General features: G+C 32.4%; 1 pseudogene; it reads left to right on the forward strand.

The window, feature by feature from the left end:
* The first annotated feature begins 240 nt into the window (after positions 1-240).
* LOC149563574 (uncharacterized) lies at positions 241-1,525 on the forward strand (annotated as a pseudogene).
* The last annotated feature ends 15,372 nt before the right edge of the window (positions 1,526-16,897 follow it).

A 16,897-nucleotide genomic window follows, 5' to 3' on the forward strand; every position in this document is an offset into this window, starting at 1 on the left:
ATAAACGTGCAGTTGATTCCCAAAAAAGTGACATCTATATCTTTCAAAAGTTATGCTACTAAATGTTGGGCTCGATCTGGCATAATGAGCTACTTTACATTCCTCCTATGACCTTATTCTAAATCTTTCTAGGATATATTTTTATTATTAAATCCATTCTCTACTTTGCATGTTATATAGTAGCTTAAGGTGTCCCTTATTGCTTACATTGTGGTAACAGTCAGTGTTTGTTTGCAAAAAAAGGGTGAAGTTGGATTCCTTTTTCTAAAGAGATGAGCTACTTACTACAGACTCTCACAAGGAAATAGGAAGTTGACAAGCACATTAGCAATACATTGGACAAAGTTCTAGTTCTTTTTTTTGGAAGGACCACAAATATTGTCTGCATGCAACTTGATGAAATTGTAATGTTTCCTCTATAATGCCTACCCCATTTTTTAATTATAATGAGTTTTTGATGGATGTTGGACTTGTTGACATTAATTTTATTATTTTCTATACAAGCTCACTATGTCTATAGCTTGCAAAATCTGCACGTAAAGTTTCAAAGTTTGCATCAATAGCTTTAGTGGATGTGGGTGCTAAGGAAATCCAAGTTTATACCAAGTATTTTGACATTACTTTGATTTCTACTACAATCTTCTTCTTTAATGCACAATACATGAAGATGGATTATGGGTACTTCATACATCCTATTTGAAATCAATTTTGTTCCAGCTGTATTTTTTTATTTGAGAGTAAGAATTATAATAAAATTATGTTGCACATGTTGGTGCGAATCAATTTTATATTTTGGACTGAAAAACATATTTATTATCAGTAATTGCACTATAAACTTTAGAATTCTTCTATGGGCGAATCTCATTATAAATTATAGCTACAGCCTAGTTATTAAATTCATTACCAGAATTTATAAATTTTGTTTTATAACCTTTGATGTCCCATCTTCAATAGGACTCTAGACCATACTAAATGGATAGGTGCATTCCATTAAAAACAAGATTTTATTGATGTTTTGGATGCATGAAATAGAGAAAAATGGACATTTTATTGATGTTTGACCAGCATTTTGTTCCAAAATATATTTCTTCTTTAAGCATTTTAGTTCTTTGATAACGTGTCTATCATCATGTCACTAATTCCTTTGGTCACTTTGTCTCTGACAATATTTTTCAGATTGGAGTTTGGTTGTATTGGGCTCAGCTCATCTAGTAGATTGATTTTGTTTCATTTATATTTATTTTTCATGGTTACATTAGAATTTTGACCCTGGGTCATCAAACTTATAGCTTGGGATGGTTTTGTTTTGTAGTTTCTCACTGTCTAGTTTTGTTTTTCTATTAACTTGCTTAACTGGATTTATATTGGCAAGATTATCTTTGGGCTAGGTTTGCATTTTGAAACCTTGTTTATTTACTTTATGCAGGCCATATTCAAAGGAGCAATGAAAGGGAAATTGATTGTCATGTGCTTGTTGCCTCAAGAGTGGATTCCAGAGTTTCAATTTCTTTTCAAGGATATTTAACTGGCTAATATTGCATGATCTATGATGTGGAGCCCTTATTCTATATATAAAATTCTTGTCCCAACTTTTTTATCATTTTAACTTTTGATGTACAACACATAATGGCACACACTTTTTCTTTATAGCTTACATTATTGAGTCTTCTAGTAGCTAATTGATAATTAATTTTTTTGGACATGTTGGGTGATGCATTATTAAACCACTTGACCAGGGACAAATGAGTGTTTATTTATATAATATACTATAAAATTAGCTAGTTCTGTTGCGAAGACATTCTTTTGATGGCTCAAGTTTTGAAGTTAACTTCTCAAGAATATTTGGAGCTATTTTCTTTATTCTAGGTTTTTATTGGAGCACAATCTTTTCAATGCTACACTTCATATAATTTGAGCATACCTCTATTTTATGTTCTATGTAGCATTTTATATTTTTCTATGACAAGGGTATTGAACTAGTTGTCTACTTCACATGCGCACCTATAAAATTGTAGTTGTTAAATTAGTAGCCAATTTAGAATTGAAAAATGTTAACGGACAATCAATAAGGTTGGTGAACGCATGTAGTTAAACAAAGCTAAATTGTTTGGAGTTGGTTTTGATTGCATGCCTAGATTGATTTTTGTCAATTAATCTCTTGATGAGTAGTAGGATTCTATGAGGAGCATATTTAAGAGTTTGAGGTAGGTGTTTGTTTTTAGTATTTCCACATTCAAAAAATTTCATCTTACTAACCATGCCTATCTCATCTCCATGTTATTTCTCTCTTCCTTTTTTTATCTTCTCCATAAAATCCCAACGATTTCACTATTATTTGGTTTTCAACATTCTCTTTCCATTACTTCTATGATTATCAATGAAAGTTGACTTTCTTAATTCTAAGAACAAGGCAATTGGTATACTCACTAGGAAATTAGGAACATGTACATATAATGACAGGGCATGTAGAATGTCTTCATGTAGTTATACCTATGAATTTGAAGTTGACATGCTCATATTTAAGGCATCAGTAATTCATATCTTTATAGTGCTAGAAGTCAATTAACTCCCTAGGCATAGACAAGGGGAATGGGCATGAATCATCTATTATTTCTCTACTTCTATTAATTCATTAACCTTGGGTGTTAGGAGAGCTTTGATGAGAAGTAGTTTCTTCCTCTTAGCATTGACTAGCCTTTCTCCATTTGTCCATACAGTTCTTTAATGAATATCTTTGTATCTTAAGCAGGACCTACTATTGTCATGGAAAGTCATGTTAAATAGGGTCTTTTGTAAGGGATGACATTTATATGTGAAATTTTAATCTAGCTTAAATCTTTAGCTTTGGCCTTCATCTATTTTGTATTTCCCTGATTGGTCCCCATCTCTTGTCTATTTGTATACTAGTTGTTCTTGGATGACATGGTTGGGGTTTACCTCTTGGTATTGGTATATCAACAATTATAATGCTAGTGACATCTTTAGTTGGCTTCCAATTTATGGAATGTATGCACTTGCTCTCTTTTTTTTCTTTTTCCTTCCATGCAATCTTAGGAAACTAAACTAAGGCTTGAGGAGCTGTAGTAGGTTGGGTTGCCTTAGCGGTCCAATGTTTTTTTAATTTTTGGTTCATTTTTGGTAGAAAGGGTTAATTCCAAATACACATGGATGTAGGGTCTTTTGTAAACCACATAAAAGATGAGTTTGGTATATTCCAAAATATTCCAAAGCCATTGTTGCCCAATAATAACCTAGATGGTCGAAGTGGTAAGATTGAAGAGCCCCTTTTCCAGAAAATGTCTATTCCACTAACTTCACTTGGAAATGCAACATCATTAGGTTTAGCAAATGCAACTATTCTACTATTCTATTTGATTTTGATAATCCCAATGTTATAGAATTCAACAGCTCTAATAATAGTAGTTTTTGGCCTTCTAAAGAGAAAAATAAAGCTATGAATGTTGTTTCATGCTTAAAACTATGCCAACCATGGAAAACTAATGCTTAGAGTTTGAGTAATATAAATGAATTAAACAAGAATGCACAATTTTACCATAAGGTGATGAATGAGGTAGATGCAGAGGGTTCAAGGGTAATCCAAGATATTGTGGAACCATAAGTAGCTTAGAATAGTCCCTATCCAATATATTTGGTTTCAACTAAACTTATCAAGCACGTTTGGCATAAGAATAACTTGTGTGGTCCAAATAGAGCTAGAAGGGTAGCTGAACACAATCCACATTTGAGAGATTTGAGAAAATTCATGGAAAATCAATCTTTTTGGGATTCCATTCAAATTTTTGTGTTATTGGGATCTTGTTCTATAGAATTTTTTGTATTTGGTATACATGCCTTAAGGATCATCTAAGTCATGTAATTCCAAAGTTTGGGAGTTGTATCTTGTTTGTGCAACTGAGTAAGAAGCAAGTTGCAAAGCAAGAAAAGTATGGTATAGTATTGTTGAAGTGCTTTCGAGTTTCACAATGTTATTGTAAATCTCTTTGCAATGACTTGGTTTGTAAAGATTGCATAGAGTGATTTGGTTTGTAAAGATCGCACAGAGAGACTATGGCATGAGTTCAGTTCACTTTTTGTAATATTATAAAAACTATGGCACTTATCTTCACAATTGTAAGTCAATTTAATGGCTTTTAAGAAAAGACCTTAGACGGCACTAAGTAAAAATCATAAATCAGGCTTCCATAAGTTTAAAATTTGTACTAGTGAGTTAGCAGTGAAAAATTTATGTTAATGATAGATCAATTGAAGTTGGTCAGTTTCTAGTTGATATTCAGTGCTTTTCTCCAAGAAAGAGAGTGAACTACATGATCAATGTGAGTAATATTAGTTATATTTGCTTTAAGACACCATAATTTTATGGTGGTGTAGGATCGTGATTTAATCTAACTGAGCCATGCTTATTTTGTGATTTGTTTTCTCCATATTTTACATTTTAGAGGGTAGTTTTAAATTAATTTGATACAAAGATATTGGTATAAAATTTCAATCTTACTTGTCCAACCTGAAGTATTACATTTAAAGGAAAAATAGACCCATTAATTAGATATTTACTAAAATTTTGATTAGGCTTTGTTGAGTGGTGGATTGTAGGAGCAGTTGTTTTAAGATCCACTACCTTAGATAAATGGACCTACACTTGTTTTATTATTCTAGTTATTCTCCTTTTCAGGGAATTACCAAATTTTTATGTGTAATTTGATATTATATGTGTTGTTTCTTTTCAATTAGGTTAGCATATGCTCAAATCAGTGATGGTTGTGGTAGCATTTAAATCAACTTCTAAAAGATCCTTGACTGGGTCATAAGATAGGAGTGTAGCCACAATAGACAAAGGAAAATCTGATTCCTTTCAAAATGGAGCCTATAGGAGATCAAGGAGCAATGACACTTCAAATAATTTTTCTCAATCCTCCTCATCAGCAGACATTTTTTTGAATGGCCAAATGAATTTTGGAAATGTGATGGTTAATCCCCTTTTTAGAGGACCCACAATATTGGAAGAAGCCTTCAGAATCATAGAGAAAAACAAGGTGGAGTCAAGTGATAGAAGAGGGTGATCATTGTCTTGTATTATACCTAATGATTTAAATAACTATCAATCTAAGGTTGTACATGGGAAAAGAAGAGGACGTTTAGGGTCTTGGAACTATTCCATTAATCCTCAAAATACATCTAATCAAAAGGCTAATGTAGATAGTGAACGAAGAGGAAGGTGTCTATCTTGTTGCGAATATTACAAATCTAAGGTATAATTTGGTTGTTATTAAGGCATTTGATGCTGAAGTTAGATCATTCATAATATTTCTCCATCAGAAATATTTCACTTTTTTCTATGTCATATTTTAGATTCATAAAGATGGATACAGTTTCTAGCTCAAGTAATTTATCTTTAATACACATGTTATTCTTATTCATTACTAGGAGAGTGACATGGATCAAGCATCTAATGGGATGGGACTAAGCCAAGTTAAAAATATTGGTATTGTTGAAAATAAAAGATACAGTCGAAATAAGCTTGCTAGAGATCAAGTCCACCTGCAGCAGGGGATACAAAGATGCTCAAATCAACAAAGTGGTTCACAATCCTTGGATGGCTATTTTGTAAGTCCTTGATATCACTTGCTCTACATAGTAAGAAAATAAAAGCCTTTTTAGTTAACTTTGTCTACAAGGAAATTTAAAATGGAACATTTACTTTACCATCCATAGAAATATCCAACACATAATTCTTGTACAACATGTAAAGTCATTTTTTTCATCAAAAGTGGAGCATTCAATTTTTTGTTCTCTAAGATCCATAGAATCTCCTAAAATATCTTATGTATGTACCTAAAGTATTAATGCTATTAAAAATTGTACCCAATTTTTTTGTTACTAGCTCATGGTAGTTGTGGCTCTATTTAAACTTTAAATACTGGTAAATATTATGGAGATTTTGTTTGATTTCTACTATAATATCCAATTTCATGTTAGCTTTTCTATTCTTTGAAATATTGAATTTCCTTTCGACTTTCTTCAAATATTTTTGCATCACTAAAAGTTCTTAACATTTAATAGCTATGTGCAATCTGATTTTGTTTAATAGAGTTGTGTGTCATCGGTGTCTGATAATGAAAAGTCATTGATGCATCTAGAGGTTTGTGTGGAAGAGAAGACAATCAAATGTATTTGTGAATAGATAAAGGTTTATTTTTTCTACCATAATTGAGCAATGTCATAGCTCAAAATAGTTCTCACTCTTGTTAGCATGTTTGAAGTGTGTTATATCCAAATTAACAAATAGTACATATGCTAGTTTTTATGCATTTAAGTGTTCATCATTTAATCTACTATCTGCCTCCTTCCTCCCTTTAAATGGATTCTGACTTAAAGGTCATTGCAATTCATTTTCAGTCTTTTCAGGGTGATCATCCTACTAGAGACATAGATGTTAATAGGATTAGGGCTATAAACTTTATTTGAAAACATAAATGTATGTGGGTATATTTTTGTGTTTTAGACAGATGTATTCAAGATATCTATGCTAGTATGTATGCGACAATTTTTATTTGACTTTGAGAGCTTGTGCATATTAGCTTTTTGCTAACATCTTTCATTGAGCAAAATAAAATCAACCATGGAAGTTCAACCTGGTCCACAAGATGACAAATAACTAGGAACTCATATTTAATCATAGGAAAGAACTTCAAGTGATTGTTCATTTCCAACAAACATCTTCCCATACAGTAAATGGTTAATATTCATTGGCATGTCTATTTGAAATAGGTTTTCTATGGGCTCTTAAGTTAATCTTTACCAATTTTTTGATAAATGAGTTAATCGTTTTGAATAATCTCAAGCCTATAATATACTATCTTGAATACAATCAATCATTATACTTCTATTTTGTTCATCTGCATTCTCTCTAAATCACTTAAGTAAAAATTTGTTCAGTAGCAATATTAAAGTGAACTATTGACACAATATTTCCATTCCACACTATCTATAATGATTTTTTCAGTTTGGCCTACTCTTTTTTTATTATTTTGTGATATTTTGTCCAATATAGTATATTGCTTCGAATCAATGAGTGCTAGGAGGGTCTAGTTCTATTGATTGTTGAGTCTAATTTCAGTTTAGCTAGCCATGCCATAAATTAATTTCATAAATTTTTTCTTTTCTTAATTGAAATTTGTTATTGGTTTGTGAGAAGGAAGATACCCATGTTTTGGGCTATTTCCTAATAGGCAATAGCTAAACAAGAGGATTTTGTGTAACAATTGTTAATTTTTGTATAGTTAGATAGAAGCTTGCAATTATTTTTGTTACTTTATATATTCTTATAAACAACTGTGAATATGTAGGGTGGTGTGCAAAGGGTCCATCTCTTGGATGGTACAGTTGGTGGAGCTATATTACTAGAACTATTCAAAAGAGATGGCACAGGGACCATAGTGGCAAGGTTTATTTCTTTTTTATTTCAAGCATCCATTTAGTTATGATTGTGGGTTTTAATCATTTTTGCAATATTTATATGAAAAATGAGTTTTATATTAGATGAATGAATAAATTGTACATCAAGAAGAGCATTGCATCATAGGATTTTCTTTTCCATCCTAATCAATAAAGGAAGATTTTTTATGGTATCAGAATCTTTTATATGCTTTACAAGTGTTGTGAGTACAATTGTCTTGCATATATGTTGCCATGGCTGTTAGCTAGACATTAGAACTTTATAGGATAATATAAGATGACAAAAGAAGTGATTCATCTTTGAGATTTTAATAGCATTTTTGACAAACTACAGCTAACTCTGGAAATCACCCACAAAGTCTTAGAATATTTTAACATAAATATTCAATTTTGTAGGAAATAGGGCCAAATATGTTGGCCAATATCGGATTATAGACATTAAATCATTAGAAGTAGCTATGGAGGCAACTGGGACAATCTAGTTTGTCATAGAAGCCAAACTTTCTCCTAGGCCACCAATACCAAGCCTTCACCATCATGGTGACAATGATTATTGGCATGATGCATTTTCAACCATTTTAGACAGGGAAAACTATGCATATTCCTCCCAATGCCCTAATGTGTTCTCCCTTATGCATTTTAAGATATTTGCAACATGTTAGTCATAAAAGAATGGAATTGGTCTTAAGCCATTCCATGTCACATCCTTTGTTGACTTAATATGGGTAATCATTTAGGCTTTGATCCATGGTCCATTAGACTAATTAGTCTCATGGATGTCATTAAAAATCTTCATTCATTTATTCATTTATCATTTTTTGTATACAGTTGTAGCTTTTTACTAGAAATCTCTAACGTTTGCCACTTGAAGTCTCCATCATTTGTAGCAAATACAGTTCTAGTGTTTTTCTGATCATGTGTTAGAAGAAATCAGTATGACTTATGCAATTCTGATACATAGAGGTGATGATGATGTTGGTTGTGATTGTAGGCATGCCCAACCTTCCTTATCTTTTTGCAAATGACTTCATTAAAGTCCTAAAGAAAAAACATGCTTCTAGCACATTTAAAGAAATGGTGAGGAAATACAACCACTTAAGAAATGCAGGACTATTATTTTTCTCTTACATTTTAATAAACTTACATTTTTCTCTTTTACAACTAGTAGTGGATAAGTTCATATTACTATTGTCAGTTTTATGATTATCCTACATAGGCGGGTCAATCACTCTAAAAAAAAGCTAAGATATCTCTTAAGAGTCTTATATATCTCTAATTTTGTCTCCATTTCTAGTCGATCTTATTGTCTTGGATACAAGATTGATTGGGAAATATATAATTCTACTTTAAGATTGAAAATGCATGTAGAAAATAGCATTATGTGTATGATACTACACTAGATTCAGTAGCTAAGGTCAAGGGACTCATAAAGTTTGATCTTCAAGAAAAACCTAAGGTAGGAAAGTTTAGATTGAAGTTGGAGGCAATGTGCTAGGGGTTTTTGACTTTGGACCTAGAATATTTTCTTTTGACACAATATTTATACCCGGGGATTTTGGATTAGATCTGGAGGAGGATGATGGTTACTTGATCTATTTTTTTCATGATGAGAACACTAGGTATGGTTCTAGCTTACACTCAATTTTTTTGTCCTGAGTTGTCTTATATTTTTCTCTAGATATGATAAGAAGAAACTTATATTTATGTAAAGGCTATTATCTCTCAAATACATGATGAATAGGTTGTCTAATACATGCAACTATTTTGAGAGATATAGTCTTTAAAAAAATGGCTCAAAATAATAACAATACCATAGCCAATACTGAAACTAGGATTATGATAAATCATAGTATTTACTATTAATCACTATATTAGTAGGTCACATGTCAGGAAAAAACTGATTATGTTAGAGAAATCAACAGTTATGAGATGATGAATCAAGAGAAAATAGTTGAGAGCTTAGAGTGACAATTTTTAGATGATCATATGAAATGAAATGGGCGTTCAAGAAAAAAGAAACTAGAAAGACATTGTGTACAGATGAAGGCATGAAATGGATGGTTTTGGAGCACTCAGCATTCAGTATCATCATTCAAGATCAAATGGGTGTGTGGGATTAGATGCATAGCAAACAATAAAGGAGGGAATTGAACCCTTCCCGAGGCTCACACTTGTTGAGGTCCACTTCAGCAATGGCCCTTCTTGTGAAATTGATGTCTAAAACCTTTTTAGATGGGTGTGTGGGATCATACGCATAGCAAACAATAAAGGAGGGAATTGAACCCTTCTCAAATGATGATACTGAATGCTAAGTGTTTGTGTTGAGTGCTCCAAAACTTTCCATTTCATGCCTTCATCTGTACACAATGTCTCTCTAGTTTCTTTCTACTCACACGCTCATTTCATTTCATATGATCATCTAAAAATTGGGTCACTCTAAGCTCTCAATTTTTTCCTCTTGATTGGTCATCTCATAATTGCTAATTTCTCTAAAATAAAATTTGCCCAGCATTGGTCAAAATTTTCCACCTACATTGTTCAAAATTTCAACCAATGCTAGGCAAAAATTGTGCCAGCAACTTTGAAATTTTTTGACCAACCCATTGGTCGATATTTTGACTAGCCAGATTTTGGTTGAAATTTTGACGGGAAAATTTATGACCAATGGGTTCCTCAAATTCGGTCAAAATTTTCAACCAATATTGGTCAAAAAATGACCTCAAATTTACTATTAATTAGGTTAAATACATTATTTTATTATTATCATGTAGACATCTAGGAGTATGCATACTCATATGAGTTGTCTTGTGACAACACAGGAGTAAGCAGCTCATTTTAGCACATAGTGTCTACAACACATGAGTTTGCATAATCAACTAAGTTTTCATGTAGACAACGTAGTTGTTCACACTCTAATTAAGCACATGGTGTCTAGAACATCTTTTTATGTGACACACCTATGTAAACTTATCTTCTCATCATCACACTAACTTCTCTGCTCAATGGAGGACAATCCACTCTTGGTGGACATGTGCTTAGCTGTGAGGCTTATCATTTTGCTAACTCCTAGTCATTCTAGAGGCCTTTATATACAAGCACATATAGTGTACACATACATTCATTCATTCTCATATTTTTATTATGATCATACATCATTTGGTCCATATTGTGCTTTGTTCTTGAGCTTCTTGAGCTTGGCATCATTTTTCCCTAAGGAAAATTCTTATAGGATGGACATTTATGTTTACTTGGATCTTGAAAACCAAACTATTTTTTATTTTTTTGTTAAGGAACAAAATTTGATGATTGAGGTTGTTGTGGTATGGGATAGAACTATGGTTTATGTGCCTAGGGGAGGTTTTCAAGGTACATGTCTTTTGGAGTGGCGTCTACCACCCAAAGTGCCCAAGCATACCAAGGTAACCTATTGTAGGTTGTGTAAAAAGTGATAATATAGTAATTAAAATATCTTGCATAGACCTTTGCTTGAGATGCATTAAAAATATAATTCAAAGAATTTTTCCTTGCCCATGCCTTGAGTTCTTTTACAGGCTAAGGATGGGAATGGGAAGATACCTAGTGAGAGGTATGACTATTTTTCCTCATCATCATGAGAGGATATTCTGGTTACGCGTGTCACATTGAGGGTATTGGGTCAAGAGTGACTAGTCTAGGGTAACTCAATGCTTGAGGGTCTAGAGTCTAGTGAGACACCAGTCTAGGGTAACTCAAGTAGTTTTAACATGTGATGACACTTACTAGTATTAAAAAAATAGTTAAACAAATGTTGTAATATGTTAGATTTTTTCTCTTGGGTTCCTAAGTGGGGTGTTACAGTTGATGATCTGGATCATCTAACTTCCATACATCTATGCCAATAGTACATGAGTGCATACCATTTTACTCTTCTACATATAATCATAACATGTTGTGTCTTCTCCTTCTTTTGACCAATTATCAATCACTTTTTCCATTAATGACAACACATCTTACAATCATCATGCCAAATGAGACTTGTAGGGTCAAAAAGGTGTGATTTATAAGGGTCATTAGGTAGGTCAATATTTTTATCATGGAGCCTTATTAGGGACACCACAAGATCATACAACCATCACTAGTATCAAAGTAACTATGAAGATATGATTATGATATATATCAGATAGGGTGTAAGAACCTAATCTAAGCATCAAAGACATAAAGGTCAAGATGTCTTGTTGTTAGATTCCAATTTAATATGGAAAGGTTATGATTGCATCAAGACATTGTTGAAAATAATTGTATATTGTATATTGTCTTTGATGTTACACAAAATGTCATATCTTTACTAGTCAGTGTATGTCAAGCTCACTTGGGAAATCAAAATAGTTTCCTATGTCTACCTAACATTCCAGTGTTTGCCAAGTTCAAAAGATAGTGTCTACTAAATTCACTTGGGTGTTGAAGAGAACTTCATAGAAGTTCAGTGTTAACTGAGCTCACTCAGTTAACAAAGGAAAGTTGGATAGAACCAATGTTAACCAAGTTACCTTAGTTACCAAAGGAAGTTTGTGAAGTGTAGTGTTAACTAGTTCACTCAGTTAACATAGGAAAACCATTTTAGTGTTAGTGTCTACCGAATAGGGTTGGCTAACAAAGGATTTTCTTGTTTTGGCATATTGAGTTTAATAGATTTACCAATTGAAGAGATGAATATTAATTATTCTAAGTTGTATTCAATCTGACTTGGAAATACATATGATATAAGTATAAGGTCAAGTTGAGAATTGAAAGTGTGTGAGAATGTGTGGAAGATAAGAAGATGCTTAGAAGAAGAGAATTGGAAGGATAACTAGAATATCCTTGAGGAGCTACAAAGATACATTTGATCAAGAAGGATCAAGTACTAAAGCTAGAATTGAGATCTAAAATCAAAAAAGATAAGTTTAGATCAGCAATCAGGTCATATCATTGTTACTCTCTAACCATTGTAGTAGTGTATCAGATCTCCTAACAAAGTTGGCTTAACAACTATTTGAAAATCCTCTAACAAGGTGGCATTTCTAGATTGAAGTTTCTAAAGACCTCTAACAAGGCCAATCCTAATAGAATGATTAAATCCTCTAACAAGGTCACACCTAATAGGGTATTTTGTAACCTTAACAAGGTTCACTCCTAATAGGGCTCACTTCAAAAGAGTGAAAAAAAGTAACTAGTTGCAATTGGTGGTTTTTTCTAAATTTGGTTTCTTTCATGTGTATGAAACTAAGTTATGTAACATTAATCACATTTAATATCTTAAGATCTACATGTTTAGTATTTTTTGAGTAACAATTTTTATTACAGTGCTTTCTGAGTTACAACATATTGTTAGTATTATCTGAGTGCCTGTGTGTTAATCGAGTGACAGCAATTTCAGTAGTGTTTATGTTTTGTATTGACATCTAAGGGATTCGGGATTTATTTTTGTGGTAATTGATTCACCCCTCCCCTCTCAGTTACTTCTCTTATATTTCCATCAATTGGTATCAAAGGTTTTGGTGCTTGCAGAGAAGGTTTCAAGGACCTAAGCTAAAGATCGGGATGTCTTGCAAAAAAGAGATTCCTAAGTTGAACAAAGTTAACTTCAAGGCATGGTAGGAACTTATGAAGCTACATCTGGTGACCATCAATGATTTAGCTCTGAAATATTTGAATAACTAGTATAAAGCTTTTTTAGAGAAAATTGTTAATTTTATTTCATTTATTAAATTACCTTTTCTCCCTTCTTAAGGTTTCACTTTATGTACTTATGCATTCACATTTAATAATTAATTAGTAACTATTAAATGGCATTTATCTTTTAGCTTACCCTTTTTTAGATTTTGATCTCCTTCTTTAAGGATTGATCTTTTGTAATTATCTCTTATCTTTTTCATTTATGAGAATACAATTTGCATATTTTTAGAGCAAAACCCTGCCTCCTCTTGTCTTTTTATTCTCTATGATAGGTTTTTACATGCAAGCTTTCTTCAAGGTTTGTGGATTTGTATTTTTCAAATCCTTCAAATCTCCTACTAGAACTATGACTATGGAAAACATTGTTAAAAAGAAGAATCATAACATTATGATGATTGACATTGCATCTACTCTTAACTATGTTGAATTTGATGAGGTCAAAGGATGTGCTACTGCTCATGAGATATGGACCAAACTAAAGGATATCTATGGAGGTAATAATAATGTGAGAAGAGCCAAGGTAGAAAGCTCAACCCTTCCATTTTGTTTCTAAGAATACAATTTGCATATTTTCAGAGCAAAACCCTTGCCTCCTCTTGTATTTTTCTGGATAATGAAAGTTGGATTAAAGCAATTAATGGAGAGATAGAACAAATAAAAAGGAATAATACCTAGACTCTTGTTCCTAGACCCAAGGATATGAATGTAATTGGCAATAAGTGGGTGTTCAGAAATAAGTTGAATGAAGATGGAGACATTTCAAGAAATAAAGCAAGGTTAGTATGTAAAGGCTATTCTCAAGAGGAAGGTATTGATTATGGTGAAAATTTTTCTTCTATTTCGAGATTAGAAGGTGTTAGGAATTTACTTGATTATCCTGCACATAAAGGATTTAAATTATATCAAATGGATGTGAAATATGTGTTTTTGAATGGAATTCTAGAAGAGGAAGTCTACATAAAGCAACTTGAAGGTTTTGTAGATCCTAGCAAAAAGGATATGGTTTGTAAATTGTACAAAGTATTGTATGGTCTCAAATAAGCTCCTAGAGCTTTCTATGAAAGACTTCATAATTATTTGATGAAGATTGAATTTCAAAGGACAAATAATAACAACAGCCTATACATCAAAGAAGGACCAAACAAGAAGATTGTGAACTAGAAAAAAAATTTGTGGATGATACATTTTTTACCGAAAATGATGATTTGTGCAAATATTTTTTAGACAAAATGAGTAAGAAATTTGAGATGTCAATATTTGGAGAAATAAAATTCTTTTTTGGCTTGCAAATTTAACAAAAGAAAGATGGTATCCATATTACTCAGTCTATTTATATTAAGGAGATATTGAAGAAGCTTGGAATGGAGGATTCAAGGCTAGTAGGAACACCTATGTCTACTAGACATAAGCTTTCTATAAATGATGATTCCAAGGAGGTATATCAGACCACATATAGATCAATGATTAGAAAATTTTAGTATGTAATACATACTAAGCTTGATATTGCTCTTGTAGTTGGTATGGTGGCAAGATTTTCATCTAATCCTAAAGAAAATCATATGATGGCAATAAAGAGAATCATGAGGTATCTAAAGGGTACTGAAGACTATGGATTATGGTACAAGAAAGGAGGCAACTTTGATTTGAAAGCCTTCACTAATGCAAATTGGGCAGGAAGTGTTGATGATAGGAAGAGCACCAATGGTGGATCATTCTTTCTTGGTAAAAGACTAGTGTCTTGGACAAGTAAGAAGTAGAATTGCATCTCTTAGTCTATAGCAGAGCTAGAGTATGTTGCAGTAGTAGTTAATTGTTCCAATGTTGTTTGGTTCAAACAACTATTGGTAGGTATGAAGGTAGAAATCAAGGATCTAGTGGTTATCTTCTGTGATAACAAAAGTGCAATTAATATATTAAAGAATCATGTGATGCATACCAAGACCAAGCACATTGCAATAAAATATCATTTTTTGAGAGAATTGGTGCAAGATAAAGAGGTGAAATTGGATTATGTGAATAGTAAAAAACAAATTATAGACGTATTCACCAAGCCATTACCTAAGGATGCTTTTTTGTATCTAAGAGGTAAGCTAGGGGTTATTCCCATATCTGGAGCTCACTAAATCAAGTATAGTGATGTGTCAACCATAGCATGTTGAAGAATAGTCAAGTTGATGTAGTAATGAAAGGGAAAATTGCATATGAATCAGTACATCAGGTACATTGAAATTCACTAAATATTGTCTTTGGCATAACATGTCAAAGAGGGAGAGTTTTTTGTCATATCACAAAAATTTTGTTTGGAGATGTCAAAGAGGGAGAACTTGTGAAAGATGTCAAAGAATGAAAAATTGGTCTGATATCAAAGAGGGAGAGTTTTCTATCAGAAGATGTTGAAGATAGAGTGAAATTGGAGAGTTTGTTGACAGAGGGAGAAACTAAAATTAGATGGATAAATCAAAGTTAGGGGGAATTCATACTAATAGAGGAGGTTCTCATGGATGAGAATCATAATGAAACTAAGGATATTATCCTTCATTATCCTTACTTTTATTTTTCTCTAAAATTTCATTTTGTTATGACATGTTGTATTTCCATCAATGCCAAAGAAGGATATTGTTAAAAATAATTGATCAATAGTATATTTTATTTGATGTTACACAAATGCCATATCTTTACCAGTTAGTGTATGTTGAGCTCACTCAGGCAATGAAGATAGTTTCCTATGTCTGCCGATATTTCTAGTGTTTTCTAAGTTTAGAAGATAGTGTCTACCAAGTTCACTTGGGCATCGAATTGAAGTTTGCATAAGTTTAGTATTAACTGAGCTCACTTGGTTAACAAAGGAAAGTTAAATAGGACTAGTGTTAACTGATCTCACTTGGTTACCAAAGGAAGTTTGTGAAGATGTAGCATTAACTAAGTTCACTTGGTTAACATAGGAAAATAATTTTAGTGTTAGTGTCTACCGAATAGGGTTGGCTAAAGAAGGAATTTCTTGATTTGGCATATTGAGTTTAATATATTTGTTTGTTGGTTCCAGCTGACTGAAGAGATGAATGTTAATTATTTTAAGTTGTATTCAAGCTAACTTGGAAATGTATATGATATAAGGTCAAGTTGAGGATTGGAAGTGTGTGAGAATGTGTGGAAGATAAGAAGATTCTTAGAAGAAGTGAATTGGAAGGATAAGAAGAATATCCTTGATGAGCTACAAAGATACATTCAATCAAGAAGGATCAAGTACTAAAGCCAAAATTGAGGTTTGAAATTAGCAAAGATAAGTTTGCATCAACAATCAAGTCATATCATTGTTACTCTCTAACCATTGTACCAGTGTATCAAATCTCCTAACAGAGTTGGCTTAACAACTATTTGTAAATCTTCTAACAATGTGGAATTTCTAGATTGAAGTGTCTAAAGACCTCTAACAAGGCCACTCCTAACAAGGTGATTAAATCCTCTAATAGGGTTACACCTAACATTGTGTTTGTTAACCTTAATAGGGTTGGCTCCTAATAGGGCTCACTTTAAAAGAGTGAAAAATAGTAACTAGTTACAATTGGTGGTTTTTCCCAAATTGGGTTTCCACGTTAAATATTGGTGTCACTTGTGTTCATGTTATTTTTTTCATGTGTATGCAACTAAGTTAAGTAACGTTAATCACACTTAATATTTTAAGATATCCAAGATTAGTATTTGTCAAGTAACAATTTTTATTACAGTGCTT

The sequence above is a fragment of the Cupressus sempervirens genome, chromosome 4, assembly GCF_028749045.1.
Source record: "Cupressus sempervirens isolate cs-2001-9-10 chromosome 4, ASM2874904v1, whole genome shotgun sequence".
Taxonomy (NCBI): Eukaryota; Viridiplantae; Streptophyta; class Pinopsida; order Cupressales; family Cupressaceae; genus Cupressus; species Cupressus sempervirens.